Source organism: Hipposideros armiger, unplaced genomic scaffold (assembly GCF_001890085.2).
Source record: "Hipposideros armiger isolate ML-2016 unplaced genomic scaffold, ASM189008v1 scaffold_579, whole genome shotgun sequence".
Taxonomy (NCBI): domain Eukaryota; kingdom Metazoa; phylum Chordata; class Mammalia; order Chiroptera; family Hipposideridae; genus Hipposideros; species Hipposideros armiger.
The window spans coordinates 514,076-532,077 of NW_017731929.1; the positions used below are offsets into that span (position 1 = coordinate 514,076).

The 18,002-nt window shown below is 36.8% G+C and overlaps 1 long non-coding RNA gene across 1 annotated transcript in view; it reads right to left on the bottom strand.

The window, feature by feature from the left end:
* The window catches only part of LOC109371543 (uncharacterized), a 64,277-nt gene extending 50,011 nt beyond the window's left edge, over positions 1 to 14,266 (bottom strand). Inside the window, exon 1 of the long non-coding RNA XR_002121898.1 lies at positions 13,896 to 14,266. This is a non-coding gene — a long non-coding RNA (uncharacterized LOC109371543). The remainder of the gene's footprint in view (positions 1 to 13,895) is intronic.
* Between the last annotated feature and the right edge of the window lie 3,736 nt (positions 14,267 to 18,002).

An 18,002-nucleotide genomic window follows, 5' to 3' on the forward strand; every position in this document is an offset into this window, starting at 1 on the left:
ACTATTTGAGGCTTTGTTTTGTTTGCTACTGAGTTATATAAGTTCCTTATATATTTTGGAAATTAACCTCTTATCAGATATATGTTTTGCAATGATGTGTTAGATAACTTTATTGTGGTAATCATTTCTCTCTATATATATACATATACATATATCAGATCATCATATTGTACAACTTAAACTTACACAATGTTATATGTCAATTATATCTCAATAAAACTGGAGGAAAAAAGAAAGGAAATAGGAATATAGAACAAGCAGGGAAAATAGAATGCACTTTTTAAAATGATAGATTTCGATTTAAAAATATCAGCAATTATATTACATATAAATGGACTGAGTGCCTCACTTATAAGAAAAATATGATCAGACTAAAGACAACTACACCCTATACTATTATGAGAGGTATCTAAAACATAAAGATACAGAAAATTTGAAAAGAAAAAATAGACCCTACAAATACTAACCAAAAGAAAAACTGACATAGCTAGATTAATATCAAAGAAATTAGACTACTAAGAGAAAGCACTACTAGGGGTACAGAGAAAAATTTCAAAATGATAAATTTAATTCACCAGGAAAATATTTATATCTGTCTAAAATTATGCCCTTAAAATATGCAAAGGAAAAATTAACAAAACTAATAAAATGTGATCTAATTAAATGGAGAGAATAAATATTTCATAGATTGGAATACAGTTATTATAAAGCTGCTGATTTTTTTCCAAATGAATTTAAAGAATTAATGCAATCATAATCAAAACCCCAACAAGTATTTTCTGGAACTTCACAAGTGAATTTTAAATTTTATGGGGAAATGCAACCATTACTATAAATTATGAATTTTATTTTCCAAATCCCATCTTTTATTTATGTATCATGTCTTAATTTACTGGCTTTAATCTGCAGAATGATATTGAATAGGAGGAGCTCTATCAGTATCAATAAAATTGATGCATTTTTTAGATTATTTTTTATCAGCGTTCTTGTAGTCATTGTTTTATATATGTTTTTCATAATGAGTGTATAATATTTTTCAGAAGCATTTTCTGCATCTATTTAGAGTAATATATGAGTTTTCTTCTTCACTCTGTTACTGTGATGAATTCCATTGATTGGCTTTCATATATTATACCAACCTTGCATTCCTAAAATAAAGGCAATTTAGTCATGGCATATTATCATTTTTATGTATTGCTGGATATGATTTCATGTCATGTTGTTTAAAACTTGTGCATTTATTTTTATGGGTGGAATTGACCTGTAACTTTCCTTTCAATGTCTCTGTCAGGCATTGATATCACAATTTATTAGTTTTATAAACTGAGTCAGCAAGTCTTCCCCTTTTAGTGTATTTCAGAGTTTTGTTTCTTTTTCCTTTCTTTTTCTTTTGAGATTAGTGTTGTTTCTTAAATATGTAGTAGAAGAAAGGGATGCTAAAATCTCCCTCTGTGAATATTTTTTCCTTTTAGTTTCATCAATATTTTCTTTATACAGCTTACACATATAGAATTATTATACTTCCTAGTAAAATTAATATTACTTCATTATGAAATAGCCCAACTTGTCTTTAATGATGTATCTTCCCTTTAATATTAATCTAGCAAGACCAGTTTTCTTGTTAGCATTTGTGTTATATATCTCTTCCTGCTCTTTTTACTCCCAAATTTTCCGTATCTTATGTTTCATGGGCATCATTGTAGCATGTAGTCATTATGTTTTAATCTGGTCTCAAATTTTTGTTTTCTGGTGGGATCAGATAGTTCATTTACATTTAACATCATGACTTACGTATTTGCAATTAAATCTGTATCTTATTGTTTTCTATACGTCTTGCCTAACACTGTTTTCCTTTTTCTCTCCTTTCTTGCCTAAATTTGGATTGATTATGTTTAGTATTCCATTTTCTTCTCTATTAACTCAGTAGTTGTAAACTCTTTTACTATTCTGTCAGTGATTTGCTAGATTAAAACATGCCTCTTATCCTCATCAAAGTCTAATGTTCCTGCTATTCAGACTCTTTTTTAAGACAACTCAGGAACATTAGAACGGTAACCCTATTTCTTCCCCCTCTTGACTTACATGGTATTCTTCCCCGAATCTCTTTATTCTTTATTCTCTGGTATTCTTTATTCTTCCCCGAATCTCTGAGGTTTCATCTGAAATCAAGTTTTTTATGCCTGAAGAACATGTTTTATCAGAGGCTGATTTGCTGTGATGGTATTGAAATTTAAGTTTCAGAAAACATTATTGATGAAGGATCCTTCCACTGTGTCCACATGACTATATGCTTTAATAAAATTTGCATAATAATATGTTTTAGTTGAAATGAGTTAAGATCACGGTCTTTTTGCAGTCATGTTACCTCCCCATCAAATTTCCCTTTGCAACAAATAGTACTGGATTGGATACAGGCTAAAAGAAAGCGGAGTTGCACTTACATTTAGCGGAAAATATTTTTGTGATTCATTATCACGTCTGAGTGTAGCTAAATAATTTCTAGCCTTCTTGGGATATTCCTGGCATCTGTTGTGCTGATTCACCTGGTATTGTGACATGAAGATGGGGGCCAGGGTTGTATTGCAACAACTATATATCCCATGATGCTCAGCATTGGGAGTGTGGGTTTGTGCAAAAAAAAAATACTGTAATGCACAAAGCCAGTAGCTAGTAAGAGAGGCATTCTCTGATTCATCTGACATGTAAAATCATAAATGAAAGATTAGGTTCTAAATGATGCTTAGTAAAAACAAAAAGTGTTTGTTATCAAGAATACATTCAATAATGGAGCAGTATAAATGCACAATGATATACATATATATTTCATTTTTAATGGGAATTTTGTGAAGTACAATATATCAGAATGCCTTGTTTGTGAAGTATGAACATGCAACAGTACTACAACAAAAGTTTATTTGTGTATGATGTTTTATACATCTCAGCAGAAAGGATCATATTTTAGAGAATTTTATACATATTTTCCTGATACTATCTAGTGGTCCAAATTAAACAGTAGACAAAATTGGTCCAACAAAGCGACAGAAATATTTAAAAGAAAGATTACAGATATATTTAGTGGTTAATTCAAATATACAATTTGAATTTGGGGGTATTTGTGGGGTTTTTTTGCTTTTCATAAAAGCATTTCTTTTTTATTATTATTTTAGAAAATATTTACTTTTTAACCTAACTTTATACTCAGACTGAATTCTTTCTTTTAAAGATGGACCCAAAGTTAATTATTTCCAAGTTCCACAAGCCCTGAACCTTAACCCTTCCTTCAATGGTTTAGTCAGTATAATAAAAAACTATCTGTTTTTATTTAAATGCAAATGTCTTTAATTCTTTTGCATTTTTAAGAAGATTCACTGGATATTGAATTATGAATTTTGAATTATTTTAATTCTTTGAAGATATTTGTCTTCTTGTTTTTTATCTTTCTGTTGAAGTTGGTGGACATTTTGATTGTTGCACCTTTTTTAGATAAAATATCTTTCTGGCTGCTTTTATGCTTTTGCTTTTTCACTAGTTTTAGCAGTTTTACTGCTATGATATGTCATGCTTACTGTTCATGGTGTCTTGAATGTGTGGCTTAGTGACTTTGATCCCTTACAGAAAATAACAAACAATTCTTTCTTGATTCTTTCTCCTGTCCCTACTCCTCTCCCCTCCTTCTGGACCCTCAGAAGTATAAACCTGTATTAGAATTTTTTTGCATGTCCCCATTCCTCTTACTCTAGTTACTCTGTTTTATCTCTTTGCTGCATGCCTTATTCTGGATATTTCCTTCTGAAATGCTCTTCAATTCATTATTGTGCATTCAACTTTGAATACCATGTTTTTAAATCATCTATTAAATTCTTAAACTTAGGTATTATATTTTTTTTAAGTTACAGGAGTTCTATAATTTATCACTTTTTATTATTTCCAGTCCTCTTTCAAAACTCTCATTACTTACTTATTTCCTTGAACATAATGAACAGAGTTATTTTAAAGTCTACATCTGATTTTTCCATTATTTATATCGCCTATAAGTCTACCTATCACCTAGCTATAATATGTTGTTCCTCTGGATTTTGGCCACATTTTCATCTATGTTTAGGTATTTCCTGCCTGCTGAATGTGATCCATTTTATATAAAAATAATAAGGACAATTTGAGGCCTGGGGTTATATTATTTTCTTTCATGGAAGAATTAATTTTTCCCCTGGCACAATGCTAAGGGCACTAGCAAATCAAGAGAGCCTAATTCTTTCAAAGAATAAGAGAATTAAAAAGCAACACTTCACCCCTGAGAGTGGAGAGCTATTTCCAGTTTACTCTAACACGGTATAAACTTTAAGAGTTCCAACCTATGGAGTTGACCAAGCTCTCACCATATTGGAAGGTCCTAAATTCCAATTTTGTAATGCAAGCCTCATGAGCCTGTCAAGACTCTAATTAAATAAAAGAGAAATACATAGAGGAAAGAAAGAAATAAAAATGCTCCTACTCAAGGACTACAAGGTTAGCTATACAGGAAATCCCAAAGAATTTACAAGAAAGCCCGTAGACTACTGAGTTCAGCAAAACCACAGGTTTAAAGGTCAGCATTGAACAATTGGAAATTTAAATTAAAAACAATGCAATTTATTGGTACAACAAAAAATTAAATATCAATACTATAAATCTAATAAAACATGTACAGGAAGTCTATATTTAAATCTTTAAAATGCTGATAAAAGAAATAAAAGACAACCTAAATAAATAGACATACCATAATCCTGTATTAGAAGATTCAACATAATAAAGATGCTCATTCTCCCCCAAATTTATCTGTATATTTAATAGATTACCAGTCAAATGCTTAGAAGAATATTTTGTAGATATGAACACACCCATTTTAAAATTTGTATGAAAGAGCAAAGAAACTAGAATAGCTAAAACAATTGTGAAAAAGAAAACAGTTGGAGGAAGTAAATTTAACCCCTACCAAAGACAATGTGATATTGGTGAAGGGATATCACACAAGTCAGTGGAATAGAAGGGAAAGCTCAGAAATATTTCCACACAAATGTGGCAATTTGATTTTTGATAAATATATTTAAAAATACAATAAATACATTACAGTCTTTTCAACAAACGGTATTGGAGCAATTGTAAATCAATGTTGAAAAAGAAACAATGAACTTTGACCTAAACTTCTCATCTTTTAGAAAAAAATTAATTCCAAATAGATCATAGATCTAATGTAAACATAAAGCTATAAAACTTTTTGAAGAAAACATAGGAAACATATTCATGACCTAGAATTTGGTGGAGAGCCCATAACCATTATAGTAAAAGCATAACCCATAAAGGAAAAATTTTAAAAATTAGACTTCCTCAAAATTAAAAATTTTGCTCTGTGATAGGCACTACTGAGAAAATTAAGAAAACAAATCACAGACTGAGAGAAAACATATCAAATCATCTATAAGACAATCGTGTATCTAAAATATATAAAGAACTCTCCCTGTCTGCCCTGGGGCGGAATGAATAAAAGAGAAAGAACAAGAATAGCACTATTTGGGCTCCCTCCTCACGGAAGAAAACATCAGGAGTTGACAAGAAGTATTTGCTACAGACGTTCACTGGCTTTTTGTTCTCTTAACCATTGAGCTTAGTCTTTAAGCCTGTGGTGAACCAGGAGTGAGACTTTCCCTTTCAGGGCAGACAAGCGAGTCCTGGAGGCAGAGCCCTGCTCCCCCTTCACAAGACCAGCCTTCTAAGACTACCACTGTTCTTTTGTGTGTTACCCTGGGACATCTTGCAGACAGTTTAGATTTGAATCCAGTATACTCTGAAATTGGTCAGAAAGGAGCACTAATTAAATCAATTCTACTCTGTACTCAAGGCTGAAAATAAAACTCATTCTCCTCTATATTGGTTCTCAAGTACATCCAGCAACATCACCCAAAATAGCACATCATAAATCCTGCAATGAGATTAAATGACAACATGAAGGTACTCCAATAATAAAATGCCAAAATAGAGATGCACCAAAATTGAATATAAACCCCTTCCTATTATCAAATTCCCAGGGAAGAAAGATCAGAGATTGAATTTCCTTGCAAGTTTAAGTCCAAAAACATTCAATTCCAAAGAAATTGAACTTTTAAATCAAATTTTCTTGCTCTTGAGAGTTAAAAGCCCAAAGTCCAAAGAGCTTCCTCCCTGTTTTGTTTTGTTTTTTATTCTGCTCAGTCTCAGTTAGAGACATTCTCAGTGCTTGGATACAAGTGCATATTGCCCTGAATATTCCAGGCAAGATTGTTTGCTCAAAACAGCAGTTTGCCAGACCATAAGCAGACTTGGGGTTAGACGAATAAAGAAGTATGTTGGAGAATGATGTTGGTCACTTGTGAACATAAATTCAATTGAGAAAAATCTTGCAACAAGAGGTTAATATTGTTACTGTACATTTACCATTATCTGGCAGAGAGGAGGGCATCTATTTTATGCATAGCGACTCATCTCCAAAAGATGCCATTTAAAATATAATTGCCTTCTACAAATTTTAGAAACTTGCAATGGTGGCCCAAAGTCCACGCAGTTGGTGAAACACAAGCATCTTTACTGTAGCACAGAACAGAAAACGCCAACTCACAGGCACTCTCCGTGGAGCAGCAGGATTCCAGAAACACAGTGCTTCTCTTAGGCTAGGTCGCTTCAGTAATGAGATAATCAAGTCTTAGGACCACAAGAGGTTCCTAAGCATGTGGGCTGAGAACAGCCTTATTTAAAATAACACCCAAATTGCTTCCTTTTTTGAAATCACACCCTTTGAAGCTGTACAACCTTTCCTAAACTGTTCTCCAGACCACCTGCTCCAAGATGAAGTTCCTATGGTACAAGTGGATTTGCTCGTGATTAATATTTACTTTGTTTGTATGAGTCTTGGGGCAATTCTAATATCAGCAACATAGGGAAGGGGCCTGGAATGAAAGCAGCCCAGAGTGAGGCCTGCCCTGCTCTATCCACATGACTCCCTGTGTACCTTTGGCCAAACTCCACCTGAGTCACAAAAGCACACTCCCTGCTGTCTGCAGCCTCACCTTCCTTAAGCGCTCTGCTCTTCTACACCCCGTCTTAGAACCTAGGCCCGTTCTTTTAAATTCACAATCTTATTGTATTCAATTTCTCCTAATGAAATGTAATATATTTTTCTCCCCCATTATATTACATTTTCATTCTGATCAAAACTAATGTTACCAAGTAATAGAAAATAAGGGTTAAAAAATTGAGAGGAGCCATCTTTTTTAGTAAAAATGCCACTGAATTTTAATTTATATATATATAAAGAAAAATTCTAACTACTAGACATACATTACCTGTATGTGTAGCTATGTTATATGTATATGTAGTATATATTATTTACCATTTTTTTCTAATTAACAAAATCAGTGACTAATTATTTTTACAAAGTTGTGTTCATTTCTGTGTCAAACTGTAGTAGGCCTGTTAAAGAAATCCATAGCATCTAGTGGCAGACATTTTTATAAGTCCTACAATGTATTATTCTAATGTAATTTTCATCAAAATAGAATTCCAGTTATCCTAATAATAATAAAAAAAAAGTTTTGGTTTCGTATACCCCTTCACAAAGATTGTGTTTGTGTGTGTGTGTGTGTGTGTGTGTGTGTGTTTTGTTGAGCCTTGGAGAAACTCTATATGCTAGTGTGTAATTGTTCCCATTTTATAAATCACTAAACTGAGATTCAGGGATAGATTTTTGTATACTCTAAATATTTAATAAGTGACAAATCTTGGATTTAAAAACAAATCTGATGACTCTTAGTTCTTTGCTTTCCCTGCAACACTCACTGAGGCTTTAAGAATTTTAGGGAATCATTAGTATTAGTGTATTACTCAGTTAATGCCTCAATAATGCTGTATAACAAATCACCCTAAGGCAGAATTATTTCTCAACTTCAACACTATTGACATTTGTGCAGGATAATTCTTTGTTGTGGGGCCTATTCTCTTCATGGTAAGATATTTAGCAACATCCAAGGCTTCTACTCACTAGAACCCCCTGTACTAGACAGAATAATAGCTGCCTAAAGGTTTTCACATCCTAACCCTCCAGAACCTAGAAATACCTTACATGGCAAAAGGGCCTTTGCAGATATGACAAAGGAGATGAGATGTTACTCTCAGGATCATAGTTCATTTAAAAAAATTTCATCATAACAACTGGAGGGAGAGATTCTCCTGCTGGCTTTGAAAAGTATTGTAAATAGCCATATTTTGAGCTGCTTATGGAGTGGGTTGCATGGTAAGGAACTGCATGTGACCTGGAGGACCTGAAGTCATTCTCCAGATGACAGCCAATAAAAAGCCAATAATGCGTTTGGAAGCAGATTCCTCCCTAGCCCTGCCTCCTGATGAGAACACAGCCTGAGAGCACTTGGCAGCCTCAGTGAGACAGCAGAGAACCAAGATAAGCAATGCCTACAATTCTGACCCATGGAAACTGTGAGATAATAAATGTGTGTTGTTTGAGTCAATAAGTTTGTGGTAATTTGTTATGCAACATTGGGAACGAATGCCCCACGACAGTGAATAAGACATGTCTTAAGGCTATGAATGGTGGTTCTGGCAGGGAAAGCAAATCAGTATCCAGAGTAAGTGTCTATTCCAATGAGAACAACGTGCTGTCTCTTCCATGAGGGAAATAGTACTATGTAATCAGCTGACTGCTTCCTCTGGAGAATGGTGCTACACCAGGGGCTCAGGGTCGGCCTGCTATTGACAGGTTGGACATTCAGCAGTGGCCATAACCAGATCAGGCTTGTTGAGTGGAAATCCATGTGCTGTGTCTATGAATAAACATGATGAGCACTTTGTAACCCCATAAGGACTATTCTTAGGACAGATCATGTGGCTTTAATTTTGGGGATTTTTTTTTTTTAAGAAAAAGGGGTATTATCTCTCACTGTTTCTTTTTTTCAGAAATAGAATAAATACGTGGTCAACTTATTTGGGGTCTTTCATGTGGTGTAGGTCATATGTCAGCTAGTGGGTCTGTAGGATCCACTTCAAAGGTGGTGCACTCCCATGGCTGGCAAGTTTGAGTCCTGGCTCTGACCCTCAGTACCCATATTATTTGGGGACAGTTGCTGAAATTCTGTGAGCTCCAATCAGCTTGGCTATCAAATGGAAATAACAATATTTACTTTTGGAAAGCTGATTTGAGAATCGGTGATCACAGGTCAAAGCATCTGACACAGATTATGTTCAAAGAAAGGACACTGTTCCTATCGTACAGGAGAGGAATGAGAGAGAGCTAATGCTTGAAGAGTGGAGAGCAGTTTGCTCTGGGGGAACAAATCAATTTAAAAGAGCAAACTCAGACAGGTATTATTAGAAGGGGCCTCAAACATAAGAGCCCTGATGGAACCAGAAAACATTCTCTCTTACCCCCTTATCTCCTCACATTCCTTCCAGCCCCGTTCCCTTCCTATGCAATCCAGCATAATGGGGTACCCAGAAGGTCTCAGCACAAAGGTCTGTTCAGACTTCCTGATGTGTCAGCCCCCTTCCCCAAAGATAAACTTGCAATTCCTACATAGCTTTTTGCTATACCTCACTTACTGCTAGTTAAGTTTCTTGGAAGTCATATCTGCTTCAAAGGTAACTTTCTGTTCCAGGGAAATTGCTGTACCTGTGGCCCCTTATGCTCTCCTACCTGTTCATTTGCTGATGCTGTTCCTTCCAGCTTGAAACCCTCACCTCACCTCATTTCTTGCCAGAAAATCTACCCTTGTTTCAGGGTCCATGTCAAGTTTTACTTCATCTTAAACTTTTCCCTGGCAGATTTTTTTCCCCTTGGTATTCTCTTAATGTATTATGCCTGCATCAGTCTAAATCTTATATCCCATTAGTCTAGAAGCCCTCTGGGGTGGTGACTATGTCCTCATCTACTCCATAGACTCTATCACAGCTTGTTTTTCCTAACATGTGTTCAAAATTTTATTTTGAGTTTTAGACTTCAAGAATTAATTCACATCTTTGCAATAGGCTGACTTTCATTGTCAGTGTGAAAATCACAACAATGCTAAATATTTGTATTCCTGTGAAAAGTAAACACTGAATAGAAAAGACTGCATTTCTTTCTGTCAGCCTCTCTTTTTCTTCTCTTTGTAACATTTGTTTTCCCTTTTTGTATTAGAACAAAAAACATATATTTAGATTCCTGACACTATTCAATGCCTAAAGCATTGTATTAGAATCACAATAGTCCTGGAAGGAACTTTAAAGGGTAAAATAAGCCACCCTCTTGTTGCTAAATAAGACTATAATTAATTTTACCTAGAAAAGTGATATCTATCTATCTATCTATCTACATAGATAGATAGATAGATAGATAGATAGATAGATAGATAGATTCTTTTAAGAATTTACTTTAGAAAAGAACTGGATTAGAAAGGAAAGGTAAAATAGGAAAGCTCAATCTTTCATCCCAGGTTAACTCCCTCCTGTCGCAGTAGTTCCCGTCTTTGCAATGATCATCTCTGTGATGCATTTTGGCATTCTCAAGGAGATTATGCTTGAGAATATAAATGCTACTTTTTCTAATATTTCTTGTTGTTACTTTTCCCTGGAATTTAGAGCCCATGGAATTCTCTTTGTATTCTTTAAAACAGTTCCCTGGACCAACACATTTGTCTCCTAATCAGCATCAACTATTATGCAGTAGCAATTTTTTATATGGGGTAGCCACCTCATAGAACATCTACTGAAGTAAAACAAAATATTAGACTTGTGAACCCTAGGGCTTTAAATGATCTTCTAATTCATTCCTCTGACTTCAGGTATAAACACACAATCCATCACAAGGGAGACTCTCCTATGTTTCAGGATTCTAGAAAATAAAATCTAATCTTTGTTAGCTGATTTCTAACTTCATTGGGTTATGTACTACAAACCACTATCTGTTTTCTGGTGGTGATGGTGGTAGTGTGGTTTACTTTGGTTTAGTTAAATTAGGTTTTGGGGATCCTTGACAACCTCTTGTTAAAATAATTATCTAATTATCCTTCAGCATTTATTTTTTACCTCAGTTTCTTGCTACTTGCTCAGAAATCATGCTTGTCTGCTCTTTAATTATTTGGCAAATTTCTTTTCATCTGTGTCTATATTGTCCTCAACCATCTTTGGGTACTAGTGTAGATGGTCCTAGTAAGTCAAGCATAAATGTGGGTGAATTAATTGGCCACTCCACTTTTCTCCTTGTCAGCTTCACATTTGTAGTCCCTGTATCCAGCCTGTGAATGTGGGCACCACAGATTTGTCAGTCTGCTCAAGTTTCCAACTGGATTCAAATGCAATGATTATAACAAGGAAACTATTTGCTCCCTCTTCTGTATTCCCTGTTGTCCTTTAAACTTATCTCTATTAGATTACATATATTATATTTTCATTTTTAAATACATATCTGTTTCTTATACATATTAAAATATAGTCAGAAATAGGAATAAGGAGAATGCCCATCTAGGGTAAATGCTCAATAAATATGAAAAGCAAAGAACGAGAGGAAGGAAATTAGTTTATAACTGCAGGAGGCCACAAAGATGATCAAGTTTAACCATACATTACAAACAAGGAAAGTAAGACAATAAGAAATTAACTGAGCCAAAGCCATATACCTAGTGAGAGGCTGTTTGGGACATTTATTAATTTGGGGCACCAGTTACCCATTCCCCAATTCCCTTGGTAAGAGCTCTGACTTTAGACCTTTGCCCATCCAGAACTTTCATTTGACCTCTTAGGGGAAGAGGAACTTTTCTATCTGCCAGCCTTGTACCTGGGAGGATTCAGGATTCAGGACAGGAGCTACTGGCAGCCATTGTAACACCATTTGGAGCCTGAGGATGAATGAAGCCAACACAGAGGAGACAAAAGCTTGGAGGGTAAAGAGACACTTGGTGCAGTGATGCTTCTTAAACCCCTGAATCGAGGTAATCCCGCATAACAAATACATTTCCTTTTTTACTCAGGTTTCACTTGGTTCTAACTAAATTCATTTAGTCCTTAAAGCATGGGTTTTCTAACTTTCAATCTGTGTTCTTTTCACTACCTTGACCTGTCTGCCCCTTTCCCCATGTTTCCTTTTCTTTTACCAGTCAAAGAACAAATCTTCTCTAGCAATTTTACCCTAAGGCAGTAGCTTTCAGCTTTTAAAGACATCTCTGCATGGACCTGCATCTGATGGATGGAAGGATTGCCTCACCATTCCTACATGGCTAGCTCCCTATTTATCCATCCCCAAAATATGCTTGCTAATTTAAAAAATAAAAGTACAAAACTCCAATATTCCCAGAGACTTCAGTCTCATTCCAAATGTATTCTAGTTTCTATTTACTCGGTTTTGAAAGCTAAAGCCCTACGGATCCCTGACTTTTGATGCATATATGTGTATGACCTTATCAGTGCAGAGGCAGAAATTCTATGCGTTCAGAAAGCCCTGAGTCAGAGGTGGTACCTAGACCACTGTTGGAATTTATTTCCTCAGGCTGTTAAGGTGACTTTTATAACCTTCCCATGGCAGCAGAAAGGGTCATATTAGCTCAATAACTGATCTAGTGGCTGTGTGGAAATATAGCTCACATGTCTATATTCCTTGGCTAGGCTGGTAACAGTGAAAGTAAACCAGAAGGAAATCCCACATACAGAAATCAGCATTGCACTCTGACCTACAGTTAATTTTTCAAAAATAAAATATGATTACATCCGCGAAAGTTTTCTGCTGGGCCTAGGAGAAACTGGCAACTACAGAAGAGATGTGTTAATCAAGCTATATTATGGCAGCTTAAGATTCAAAAATATTTTACACTTTAAGATACACGTATAAGAATATTCATTCCAACATAGTAGTGGTAAATGAATCCAATGGGCTTAACTTCCCATCAGCACAGAGCTAGTTAAATAAATTATGATACTGCCTCAGTGAACTCCTCTACAGCTTTAAAGCAAGAAGGCTGGACTCTACGTCCTGATATGAAATTATCTCTAGGATATTTTTTTAAGTGGAAAAAAGCTAGGAGCAGATTGTGTATAGAATTGCAACTGCTTAAGTTACACGAAGGAAGAGAGAGCCCTATGAATGTGTATGGACACACACACACAGTATATGCAGAGCATGTCTCTGAAAGAAACCACAAGAGTCTGGCATCAGAGGTGGCCTCAGAGAAGGAGAACTGGCACGCCGATGGACAGCATTAGAAGAGAAAATAGCTTTTCAATACATTTCCTTTTGTGCCCTTTGAATTTGTGTTACCATGTCTCCACATTGCCTATTAAAAATAAAAATAAAGAACAATAGCTCAAGATCTGACTTTGACTTAGAGTTTAAAAATGAAAACATTAAGATTTTATATTTCTTTTTTGTTTTCCTTCAAGGCAAAAGCTGGCCCCTTCCATCTTTGTTACTTGCTTTTCAACAAATATGCTCTAGTATTTTTAGACTTTCTCCCTGGAGTCCAGAACTCACAGTATTAAGGTAACCAGGGAAATACAGAGGAGTTGGAGACCAAGTTCTGTGTCCCAAATATTTTTCAGTCATGAAGAAACGAGCATTTTTATTTAATACTGCTGTTTATACCACCAGCAGACGCATGCACTGAGGTAATTTCCCCTTTTCTGCTAGATTAGAGAAAGAGTTTAATCTTTTTCTCTCTCTCTCAGAGAAGGTTCTGTTGTTCTTTTCCTCAAAGTGAACATACATCTGAAAACAGCTCTAGTGCATTTCTGATGGAAGAAGCAAGAAGCTATTAACAACGGCACTTGAGGCCACTGTGAAAGTCCATTACCCCGGAAACAGATTAAGGCAAGTTTGCAGAAATGCATTCCCCCAGCATTATCATTCTTACCTGAAAGAATGTGGCTCCTATTTAACAGGAGACAGATGTTCTTATCTTGTTTCACTGACAAACGAAAATGAAATAAATAAAAAGTCCACCTACTGAGATTTTGCTTTGCTCCTTTAAGTTTGAATCATATATTTTGGATGAGGTTATTTTTTCCCTCATCCATCCACCCTGGCCACCTCCTCTGAGGTTCTTAATGGCACCTGCCTGGAGCTGTGGCTGTGAAATACCTAGTTTGACTTTAGTCCCAGAGACGTAGAGCTTGATCAGAAGAACAGTGAAGGGAAAGATTAACCCAAAATCTTGGTGGCTTGTGAAGCAATTTGCATAAATTCCATGTACTCATCCCACAGATATTCCTTGGGCACAGAACTGAACTAGTGTCAGTTCCAAACAGACTCTAACCGGTTACAAATCATCTAAGTAGAAACCTAAGTAGATGCTCCTCTCTACTTATCCTTTTTCTATCACCCTGTATGACTTTGGTGCTTCAAAGGGCAAAAGACCAAATTCAACTGCCCCGGTTAATGCTTAAAAGAGGGCTTAGAGAGGACTAAATATAGCTCTATTTTCACCTCGCCTTGTTTCCAAAAGATATACAGTTCTCAGGAAGTTCATTTCCAACAGCAGTGTGAGATTTCTCCTATTTAATAGATGGGAAAGAAAACCATGAATCAAGACTAGAAGGTAGATTTGGACAGCCACCTGCAGACTCTATCCTGTACACTCCACCTAAGGCATCAGATGTGAGATGGGACACCCTGTCATAGACAATGAATATCAGGATTTGAGATCAAGAAAATGGTAAGATTTCCTTGTCCTAAGATCCGTCATTCTCAAATCTTGCTGCACATCTATCTCATATGCCTGAGACTTTCCCCCAGAAATTGTGATTGGGTGGTGTTAAGGGGAGCAGGGGAACTGTATTTCTACAGGGCTCTGCTGTGTAGCCTGAGCTGAGCACCGCAGCTGTGGCTAATTGGGGACTCTCAGGTGTTGGGACCAGCTTGATACCATCTCCCTGGTTAAAAGGACTGATCAGACAAACCTGGTAATTTATTACCCTCTGCACTGCATAGCACTTTCCTGAGTGCAATGCACTCCTTCATCACGGCCCTGTGGAGTAGGCAAGACAGGATATTTATCTCCATTGTACAGATGAAGAAACTGAAGATCTGAGGGATTTGCTGAAGGTCAGATGCACATTAAGTCAGAGGCAGATTCAGAACTCCAAACAAAGCTTCTAAGGCCACTACAGTTCTCACGACAGCATTGCAGCTTCCTCCAGCCTTCCCAAGAGGAGTAAGTAGCCTTGGTGTTGGCAACCATTTTGCTTCCAAGAATCAAAGGAAAAACCAGGAAACCCAGGTTATGGCTAAAAAAGACAACCCCTTAATTTTATAGACAAGGAAATGGAAGCACAGTGACTTGTCTAAGGTTAATAGCCAGTTAGTGGCAAGAAAAATAAACAACAGTGGGATTCTAATCATTATAGACTAAAAGCAGAGCAAGATGGAAGGAAACTGCATATCTCCTGCTTGGGATTTCAATGGCAATCAAAGTGATTATGGCGCAGAGAGCTGCTGTGTATTTGGAAGACTGCCCACTGCATTGAGAAATAGACCATGGCAAGGGGAAGCCACACAAATCACTGAGGTCACCTTGCATGGTCTTTATGAGTGTGCCAGCTAGTCTGTGCCTACTGTGTGTGTGTGTGTGTGTGTGTGTGTGTGTGTGTGTTGGGTAGCTACCGATGGGAATACTCAAGCATGCAGGAGCCTGCATACATTTGGCAAAGCTGAAGGACAAAAAAAGCCTCCCTGGAAAGTGTTAGCATAATTATATAGCCAGTCTGTTTCTTACCTGGAGGTAAATGCAGGCTCCAAAATCCCTATCAATTGTGATGATCATTCATGATATAGAAGTGTGCAGGGGAGAGGTCCCCCTCTATCATTCTAATTTCCCTCGCCCTCTAACACAGCTAGAGATCAACCCAACTCCTATAAAACCAAAACAAACTTCAAATCCATGTCAGAACCTGCCGGAGAGAATGATTTACAAACTGCCTGCAGAACATTGGTGTAAACAAGATAGTGCACATTAATTCCCAGCAAGTCAATTAGCATTCAGTTATTCTGAACAGGGCCTGACCTTGATGCTTGAGGACCTGAACAGAATGCAACCTGTAGCTTCAAGGAAAATGTCACCTCTTCCACTCAAATTGGCAGGTCTCTAGGGTTCAAAGACTCAGGAAGCACTCTTCCTCACAGAAGGACAAAAACCATCTCAACACAACTCTTGAATTTCAGAACTGATGTCTCCTTGCTTTTGAGTCCACAAACACTTTGATGACTCTCACCTTTGATCTAAACTTCTAAGGGACCTGTGCTATGCCACATTCCAGAGGCATCTTTCTCTTCAAGACCTCTGAAGGTTCAAAGGTTTCAAAATGAAGACTGGCACACCTTCCTTCAGATAGTTCTATAATTGCTAATTCAAAGAAGAGGTTTTACTTGTAATTGCCACACTTACTATCATTATCCCTGCTTTCTGGGGATACATTTTCTTGAATTTTTGGAAATGATCAACCAGTGTACCACAATGCTTTGCTACTCCAGGGTGGTGAGATAGACACCCCAAGAAGATATGTGACCCATTTGAGTCCACTGGAGCAAAGATTTTCAGACTTTAACGCACACGTGAGTCTCCTAGGACCTCGTAAAGGGAGATTCTGATTGAGCAGGTCTGGAATGGGACCTGAGATTCCACATGTCGTATTAGCTACCAGGTGATGCTGATGCTGTGGGACTAAGGACCAGGCTGACTGGCACTACCTCAGAGTAACTGTCTGAGGAAATTCTTCCACGGAAGAAGTAGTTCTTTAAAAAAGGGGTCTTCTATGATTTCAAGACTCAGCTATTTGCAACAGGAGGTGACACTAAACACTATTCCAGATGAAGGTTCTCAAATTTGTCCAGTTCAGTCACCCTAGACATACAGGTTTAGAGAAATCCTCCAACAATAACCTTGTTATGCCCAGGGGACCTCTTTTTGAGACATGCGTTCTAGGTTTTATTGTTCGTTCATTTGTTTTTTGTTTGGTAGGTTCATTGTTGTCCGCAATAGGTTATTTTAATGGAGACCAACCAAATTCTTGTAGCATTGATGGTCCTTGCTTCTGTTGACTATCAAATGACAAAGAAAATGCTGACAAAAACAGCGCATGTGATAATGTTCCTTCCAAAACTAAATTCTTCATTAGGCAAGGCAGTTGGATGCTATGGAGAAATCTGATTGTTTGGGTACCAAAATAATTTTCTTCATGGAGTCCTTCTCTAGTGTACTCAATAGGCACTGTCCAGGCAGCACTTTGCCTCATCCTCAGCCTCTCCTTCCCCAATACACACACACACACACACACACACACACACACACACACACACACACATACACACACTTCCTAGCCAATTCCCCTGGAATCATTTGGAGGGCTCTGTGGTCCCATCTGTCCATACTATCTACTCCCCATGCCTTTCCAGGTTTCCAGACCAATAATAATATAACAATAAATGATAATAACAGTAATAATAACCACTGTTTAAATCCTCATTACAACCCTTTGGGATAGGTACTCTTACTATTCTCATTTTATGGATGAGGACTCTATGGCACAAAGAGAATGAGCAATTTGTCCAAGGTTGTACACCTAATAATCAGGAATACAAACACAGATAGTTTGGCGCCAGAGTCCATGATCTTAACTACTACATGACATTTGTTCATACCCTTTTAATCACTTTACCAAAAAAGAGAGAGAGAGCAAAAAGACCTTACTATCCTCTTTATCTTTCACAGTGGATTGCTCATTAAAACTGGAGCCCAAATTATTAGCAACCAAATAAATTCGTTTCCTTTCCAAGAGAGTGTTTCAAACACTCCCTTGAGGTGAGGGAAAATATTTGCAGCCTGTCCCTGTTGGTGGGGTGTGTGTGTAACGTGCATTCCCCTAGAATGGGTTGAATTCTTCTAAGAAAGCAAATAGAAAAAACAAAACAGTTGTTTCCATAGTAAAATATGTTGACTCTTCTTACCCCCTCAATTTGGGTGTTC